Source organism: Arachis hypogaea, chromosome 1 (assembly GCF_003086295.3).
Source record: "Arachis hypogaea cultivar Tifrunner chromosome 1, arahy.Tifrunner.gnm2.J5K5, whole genome shotgun sequence".
Lineage (NCBI taxonomy): Eukaryota > Viridiplantae > Streptophyta > Magnoliopsida > Fabales > Fabaceae > Arachis > Arachis hypogaea.
In genome coordinates, this window is record NC_092036.1 from 25,774,009 (window position 1) to 25,783,679 (window position 9,671).

Consider the following 9,671-nt stretch of genomic DNA (forward strand, 5'->3'; position numbering starts at 1 on the left):
CGTGGTATAGGCTAGAACTGATGGGGGCATTCAAGAGAATCCGGAAGGTCTAACCTTGTCTGTGGTATTCTGAGTAGGATTCAATGACTGAATGACTGTGACGTGCTTCAAACTCCTGAGGGCGGGGCGTTAGTGACAGATGCAAAAGAATCACTGGATTCTATTCCGGCCTGATCGAGAACCGACAGATGGATAGCCGTGCCGTGACAGGGTGCGTTGAACATTTCCACTGAGAGGATGGGAGGTAGCCACTGACAACGGTGAAACCCTTGCTTAAGCTTGCCATGGAAAGGAGTAGGAAGGATTGGATGAAGACAGTAGGAAAGCAGAGAGACGGAAGGGACAAGCATCTTCATACGCTTATCTGAAATTCCTACCAATGAATTACATAAGTATCTCTATCTTTATCTTTATGTTTTATTCGTATATCACCATACCCATTTGAGTTTGCCTGACTGAGATTTACAAGGTGACCATAGCTTGCTTCATACCAACAATCTCTGTGGGATCGACCCTTACTCGCGTAAGGTTTATTACTTGGACGACTCAGTACACTTGCTGGTTAATTGTGCGAAGTTGTAGTGATCACAACTTCGCATACCATGGACCCCACAGGATCCCACCTACCCCACTTCTCTCTTCTTCATTCTCACACAACACTACCCTCTCTTCTCCCCCTTGGCCGAAACCCACACCTCTCTCCCTCTTCTTCATATCTTCTTCTTCTTCTTCTATTCTTTCTTCTTTTGCTCGAGGGCGAGCAACATTCTAAGTTTAGTGTGGTAAAAGCATAGCATTTTATTTTTCCATAACCATTTATGGCAACTACGGCCAGAGAAACCTCTAGAAATAGGAAAGAGAAGACAAAAGCTTCCACCTCCGAGTCATGGGAGATGGAGAGATTCATCTCAAGGGTCCATAGCTTAGTAGTAGAGCATTTGACTGCACATCAAGAGAGCCCACTCATGGACCTCAACAAGAGCATGAGGAATTCTCTCATCAAGAAATCTCTGAGATACCTCAGGGGATACATTTTCCTCCATACAATTATTGGGAGCAACTAAGGATAGGAGCACCAAAATCACTAGGGATCAAGCAACAGAGGCAAGGAAGAGACATAGAGGAGCTCAAGGACACCATTTCTCCTTCAAGAAGAAGGTGGTGCCTCACTAAGGTGGACTCATTCCTTAACTTCTTTGTTCTTATCTCTCTGTGTTTTGATTTTTGAGCTTCATGTTTGTCTATGTTTGTGTCTTTATTATACGATCATTAGTGTCTAGTGTCTATGTCTTAAGGCTATGAATAATTTCATGAATCCTTCACCTTTCTTAAATGAAATATGTTTCTAATACAAAAGAACAAGAAGTACATGAGTTTCGAATTCATCCTTGAAATTAGTTTAATTATATTGATGTGGTGACAATACTTTTTATTTTCTGAATGAATGCTTGAACAGTGATTATTTTTTATCTTGTTGTTTATGAATGTTAAAATTGTTGGCTCTTGAAAGAATGATGAAAAAGAGAAATGTTATTGATGATCTGAAAAATCATGAAATTGATTCTTGAAGTAAGAAAAAGCAGTGAAAAAGAAGAAGCTTGCAAAAAAAACAGAAAGAAAAAGAAAAAGCAAGCAGAAAAAGCCAATAGCCCTTAAAACCAAAAGGCAAGGGTAAAAAGGATCCAAGGCTTTGAGCATCAATGGATAGGAGGGCCCAAAGAAATAAAATCCAGGCCTAAGCGGCTAAATCAAGCTGTCACTAACCATGTGCTTGTGGCATGAAGGTCCAAGTGAAAAGCTTGAGACTGAGTGGTTAAAGTCGTGATCCAAAGCAAAAAGAGTGTGCTTAAGAGCTCTGGACACCTCTAATTGGGGACTTTAGCAAAGTTGAGTCACAATCTGAAAAGGTTCACCCAGTCATGTGTCTGTGACATTTATGTATCCGGTGGCAATATTGGAAAACAAAGTGCTTAGGACCACGACCAAGACTCATAAAAGTAGCTGTGTTCAGGAATCAACATACTTAACTAGGAGAATTAATAACACTATTTGAACTCTGAGTTCCTATATATGCCAATCATTCTAAACTTCAAAGGATAAAGTGAGATGTCAAAACTGTTCAGAAGAAAAAAGCTACAAGTCCCGCTCATCTAATTAGAACTAATATTCATTGATATTTTGAGATTTATAGTATATTCTCTTATTTTTATCCTATTTGGTTTTCAGTTGCTTGAGGAGAAGCAACAATTTAAGTTTGGTGTTGTGATGAGCGGATAATTTATACACTTTTTGACATTATTTTTAGGTAGTTTTTAGTAGGATCTAGCTACTTTTAGGGGTGTTTTTATTAGTTTTTATACGAAATTCACATTTCTGTACTTTACTATGAGTTTGTGTATTTTTCTGTGATTTCAGGTATTTTCTGGCTGAAATTGAGGGACCTGAGCAAAAATCTGATAGGAGGCCTGACAAAGGACTGCTGATGCTATTGGATTCTGACATCCATGCACTCGAAATAGATTTTCTGGAGATATGGAACTCCAAATGGCCCGATCTTAATTGCGTTGGAAAGTAGACATCTAGGGCTTTCCAGAAATATATAATAGTCCATACTTTATTCGAGTTTAGATGACGCAAATTGGCGTTCAACGCCAGTTCCATGCTGCATTCTGGAGTAAAACGCCAGAAACACGTCACAAACCAGAGTTAAACGCCAAAAATAAGTTACAACTTGGCATTTAACCCCAAGAGAAGCCTCTGCATGTGTAAAGCTCAAGCTCAGCCAAAGCACACACCAAATTGGGCCCCGGAAGTGGATTTCTGCACTTAAACTTATTTCTGTAAACCCTAGTAACTAGTTTAGTATAAATAGAACTTTTTACTATTGTATTCGAAGTCTTTGACCAGATCTTTAATCAGTGTATGCAATTTTAGACCTTCAGGGGGGCTGGCCATTCGGCCATGCCTGGACCATCACTTATGTATTTTCAGCGGTGGAGTTTCTACACACCATAGATTAAGGTGTGGAGCTCTGCTGTACCTCGAGTATTAATGCAATTACTATTGTTCTTCTATTCAATTTAAGCTTATTCTTGTTCTAAGATATCACTCGTACTTCAACCTGATGGATGTGATGATTCGTGACACTCATCATCATCCGTCCTTATGAACGCGTGCCTGACAACCACTTCTGTTCTACAAGCGAGAGCTAGAGTGTGTATCTCTTGGATTCCTGGTCAACGACACATGGTTGCCTTGCCTAACAACGGAGCCTCCCATTCTGTGAGATCAGAGTCTTCGTGGTATAAGCTAGAATTATTGGCGGCCATTCCTAAGATCCGAAAAGTCTAAACCTTGTCTGTGGTATTCCGAGTAGGATCTGAGATGGGATGACTATGACGAGCTTCAAACTCGCGAGTGTTGGGTGTAGTGACAGACGCAAAAGGATCAATGGATCCTATTCTAATATGATCAAGAACCGACAGATGATTAGCCGTGCTGTGACAGAGCATTTAGACCATTTTCACTGAGAGGACGGGAGGTAGCTATTGACGCTGGTGAAACCCAAACATACAGCTTGCCATGGAAAGGAGTATGAAGGATTGGAGGAAGGCAGTAAGAAAGCAGAGATTCAGAAAGGACAAAGCATCTCCATACACTTATCTGAAATTCTCACCAATAATTTACATAAGTATCTCTATCTCTATTTTATGCTTTATTTATCTTTATATTCAAAAACCATTATAACCATTTGAATCCGCCTAACTGAGATTTACAAGATGACCATAGCTTGCTTCATACCAACAATCTCCGTGGGATCGACCCTTACTCACGTAATGTTTATTACTTGGACGACCTAGTGCACTTGCTGGTTAGTTGTGTGAAGTTGTGACAAAGTGTGATTCACGTTTGAGAGCTCCAAGTATTTGGCGCCATTGTTGATGATCACAATTTCGTGCACCAGTCAATGCCGAGCTATTGCCTTTAGCACCGAGTTGTAGGCTAGGAGGATCCAAGCTCTTTGTCCAGGAAAATGTCACGTTGTGGAGAATATGAACAAACAAAGGGGGAGTGTACCTGCAAAGGCACTCTGATGCTTAAGTTAGTATCGTGAATTCAGTATATCCTTTGAGGATAAAATACCATACCTTTATAGGTGAGGTAAAATATGTCAGTTACATTTCTGTTGATCATTTGAATTGAAGAGCAGTTATTAGGTTTTAATAAGTGATAATGCTTGGTCGGACGTTTTTATTCCAAGATGTCATCTGTTAATTCTGACTGTAACGTATAATGCCGAGTTATAACACAGAGTGCCGAGTTATAACGTAAAGTACCGAGTTATGGTGTATGATGCCGAGTTATGACATCAAATTTGTAACGACCGTATCACTATGTAATTTGTGTTATTGAAATTTGAAATCTAAAAACGAAAACCATAGAAAATGTAGTTTTAGTGTAATACAGATAATCTAGAAATCAGTTCTTGTGTTGCCGCCTCCCACTCTCTAAACCAGCATAGGGATCAACAATAATATTGATAACGACCGATTTCCGAGCTGAGAAGGACTATGAAAGAATAGGCTTAAGTTCATCAGGTGTCCCAACAAGATAGCCCTTTCCACCAAAAGCTTCAATCAAAGCATGGTAGCTTACTTTTGGCAATACATGCTACAAAGCCAGCATACATAGTTTGTTAACTATATAGAACGCACTCCAACTTTCTTTTCTTTCCTTTACTTCCCAAAAGCAGTAAAAGAATACTCAATCTGATCCATAAGATTAATGAGAATACATCGACATGTAGAGTCATAATGAACTCCTTATTACAAAGCTATCAAAAATTACCACATTTTCAATAACAAATATGTCATCTTAAATCGAACTCAAAATTATTCATGGTTTATAGACAGAGAAGTTTTAGAATTTTATATCAATCAAGATGCCTCTAAATAATCTAAAGACATATACCAAGAAAGATACGTAGTTTGTTTTGTTATCATGTTCATGATTACTTTAAATTTAAAAGATCTGTATCATCATAGTAATACAGTTGGTCATCATTTACACCATCAGCCATAGTAGACTTTATGAATCCATAACAAGAGTTTCCAATAAGTTTCTCTTAATCTCTCCTATATACTAATACTAACATATCATAAACTAAGTCATTTGCATGCAGCATCAACCATAAAAAGACTTAACAATTCATTAAACTATGGACCCTCAAAATGAAATGGCCCTATCCTAAAAGACTTAACCATTTACCGAACGTTTGCCATGCCTTTGAATGATAAAATGATACATATAGCAAATAAACCATCAGGGTACTTTTAATATCAAAAGCATCTAGATTTCTAACCATTTACAGCCAGCACAAAGCAGTAACGAGATATCCACAATATATTGATTCAACAAAATTCCCCAAAGCAACATTCATGCATGGCCAGAGTCAGTATCACTTATAAGCTACCAGTCATAAGTCAAAAATCAAAACCTTCAACTCCTAGTTCATATACACAATAAAGTTCCAAGACTATTTACCCATCAAAACCTGCCTAAACATTAAATGTTAGCAGCATGTCATGTTAATTTCCTTTTAAAGGACACCAATAAGTCTAACAGCTACAACCAAAGTCAGACTCGGAGACAGAGCCTTATATACTCATCAATTTTTGCTATTACTTACAAATATTATAGATATCCTTAATCCTTCGTCATATTTTTTTTCTAAAATATTATTAACCCCAAATGTAATCGGAAAATAGAGCAACTCCCTTTCTAAACCCTCTTTTTATCTTTGATTCCTTCTCCTTCCCTCTAAGAACCTAAAGCTACCACCAAAAATTTGTTCCACGTGGAAAGAGCATAACCAATCTGAAGTAAAAAGCTAAAAAGAAAAGTGCAATTGAAGGTGAAATTGACCAATTGCGATCGAGGACCTCAAACAGGGCCAGGCGAGGCGTGGTGTGGCAACATGAGGCGTGCCGAGGTGATCCATGACAAGGGAACGCGACGGAAGCGACACAGCATCAGCCTGGAGCAGAGCAGAGCAGACGCACGACTAGCTCAAAGCAGTGCAATGCAGACCAAAGACGACGGACACTCATGCCACTAAGGACGACGACGATGATGACACAAATGAACGGCAGAAAAATGCCACTAACTTCATAGAATAAGCGCCGGCTAGGGTTCTTTACTGTTGGAACAAAATGCTAAGGGTGGTTTTGGTATTTTGAAAGAATGAAGGTGTTTTCAATTAGCTGTTCTAACCTAATTAGGAGAATATTTTATTTTTGAACAGAATATTCTGATATCTCAAACGGTTTCGTCACGGCAGGGACTAAATTGAAAAAAAATGTCTGGAGACTCAATTCAAAAGAAAAAAAATATAGAGACCTAGTTGAAAATTTGAAAAAAACTATAGGAATTTAGTAATTAAACCTTTATTAAATTGTAATCCAAACATAAATATTAATTTATAAGTAAATTTAAATTTTATTTTATATAATTGATTCCGATCCAAAAAATAATAATTGATTTTCAATTCAATTCATTTTAAATAAAATTAAATCAAATAAAAAATACTTTGTTCTGATATGGCCTAGTTTGGAAAAAAACACTTAAATAATGAGCTATAATGTCTCAATACAAAGTATCACCAATTGGTGATGGATATTTCATTATTTCCTTATTAGTTCTGAATTGTAGCAGAATATTTCATATTCAGTAACTGACTATTGTGAATATCAATATAAGGTCATTATGTGAGGCAAGAAAAGGTAAAAAAAAAAAAAAAGAAAAAACAAAATTTTCATTCTTAATTACTACTAAGGGTGTGTATGGTTTGGTCCAGTCCGGTCCGAAGATTCAGTCTGGCCTCAAATATTTTAGGGATTATTTTAGTGTGATTTCACCTGATTTAGGGTCGGATAAGGGTCTTAAAAATAGACCCGGTCATTATTTCAGGTCGGATCCGGGTCATTGCTCGGGTCACCCGAACTCGATCCAGTGGCCCGATCATTATACACAATTAATATTTTGTGTTGTTAGTGATGGATGATGGCTATTCTTATATGGAATTTAAGTATTATAAACTTTAATATTTTGTGTTATTAGTTATTATAAGACTATAAGTTAATATTTTATGTTTAAAATGCATAAGATTTTAGACTAATGCATAATATTGTACTATTTGTATTGATTTAAATATTTGGTGTTATTAGACAATATTAGTATTGATTATGGTTATGCTTTAATTTTATAGAAGAGTTGGTTCTTGTTATATTTTTCTAAGTGAATTCTACCATGTCAAATAATGGTTAGAGTCTTGGAAATTTGGATATATTACATGTTAGCTAATAAGAAGGTATCAAAGTAATGTAATGTTAATGGTCCAGTTTTTATCCGATTTTTATCCAGTATAATCGTGGCGCAAAAGTGTATAAGTTTCATCGGGTCAAGGCCATAATTGAATTTAATAAATAGATTCGGTATATATTTTAGATCGGATCTAAATCACATTAAATATAATTTCACTCGACTCATACACACTCCTAATTACTATAGAGAGATTTTTTTTTTAAATAAAAAATACTGACTTAAGTGTTAGGATATGTTTCGCATTTATTACACCGCTTAAGTTGTTGCATCTGAGTTATTGAAGATCAACTAGTGGATTTTCGACTTAATTTTATTTATGTGTACAGAGGCGTATGCATGCAGAGATAGAGAGTAAACCACTAAAACTTTTTAGAAAGATTTAGGCATTAATAAAAATATTTTTTGGAAGATCAAAATTAGAACAATATTATTTCAAAAAATATAAAAATGTGACAATTTTTTTATAAGTAAGAAATGACTTTATATCTAATAAAGCTTGCGTATTTGATTAGAATTTTTATGAAAATTTTGAATAACTATTTACAATTAGTTTCATTTTTAAAAAAACTTTTTGAGTATTCACAAAAAATCACAAAAATTTCACTAGGTAGAAAATCAGCAAATTTAAAGGGTAAACAATATTTATTTTTCTAATTACATTTGAAAAAAAACTTTAAAATCTTATCTATAAATCTTTTTTTAAATATATATGAAATTTAATTATTTTTATTTTTTAATTATATTTTTAAATATTTTAGAGAGGTTTTTGTTGTTTTTATTTTTATTTTTTTATCAAATATCCTTGCACACGCATTCCCGTCTCTTTTTCAATAAGTTTTATATATTAATTTTCTAGACATAACTAAGATTTGAATCAAGTGCACCTGTTAGCAAGACAAACATAATTACCACTAAACCAAGGCTTTTGTGATGCGGTTTTTGTTGTTCTAATCTTTAGAAATATTTTCGTCATATCTATTTTTTTTTATTTTTTTTTTTACGCTCAAAGTAAACCAACTTGCAGACGGTTAGTGTTGAAACATGACTTGATTTGTTGGATCTTCCATGTTTTGGGTCTGCACTACGGCCTAACCCAATTTATGGAGCCTCTTTATTTAAAGCAGTCGCAATTCTGACCAAAAAAAAAAGCAGTAGCAATGTAAATTTAAATATAAATTGAAATTATATATATATATATATATATATATATATATATATATATATATATATATATAAGGGGGACCACTTTTACCGAAAGGCCAGAGGTACAGTCGGCTGAAGAGATTAGACTCCCGCATGGCCGCAGAAAAGTCAGAAGGACAAAAGTTCTCGTGGAACAAAGAGATCATACTCCCACAGACGACAGGGAAAAAAAGTTCAAATTATAAATTTTTTTGTTATTATTTTTATATAAAAACTTTATTAACTTATTTAATTTATTATAATGTAAAAAAATTTAATTTTTTATTAATAATTAATTATAATATTTATTGTCTAATTGAAAGAGTTTAATATATATACTTTTATATTTAATTAGGTATTAGATCTATTATACAAATAAAAATAATTATTTGTCATATTTATTATTTAAAAAATAATATTTTTTCTTTATCTTTTTATATATATAAAATATTAAATACTAGTATAAATAAATTATATTGATAGTTATAAAATTAAATTAAAATTAATTTATTTTGAAATAATAATAAAATCTTAATTTTAATTGCAGTGTGATATTCTCTCTAAATTATATGTAAAAAGATTTGAAAAAAGAAAAGATAAACTATAAATTAAAAAGATAAGTAATAAAAATTTGAAACTAAATAAAAAAACTGAAAAAATATTCATAAAAATAATTATATATTTTTTTATATGAATAATATTATGAGATCTCATATTTTAATTATATTTTATTATAAATTTAATATGTCACTTATAATTTTATGAATTTATTTTAATTTTATTATTTTATTAATTTTATTTTTTGTAGAATAAAAATGATAGAGAAAAATAGAGAATGACAGAGAAAAGTAGAGAAAAGGAGGGGATGGAGCTCATTAATCTTGAAGAAAAAAATTTCATTTTAATCAAAGAGTGTCCATGGTAGGTTTTGGTCATCAACATAGTAATATAAATTATAGATAGAATGGGAAGGATAAAGAGAAACAGAGAAGAGTAGGAAGGAAAGGAGAAAGACGAAGCTCATTAATTTTAAAGAAAAAATTTTTATCTCAATTGTAATGAAAAAGTGATATATGTTATATTTTTATTGTTAAATTAGTAATATA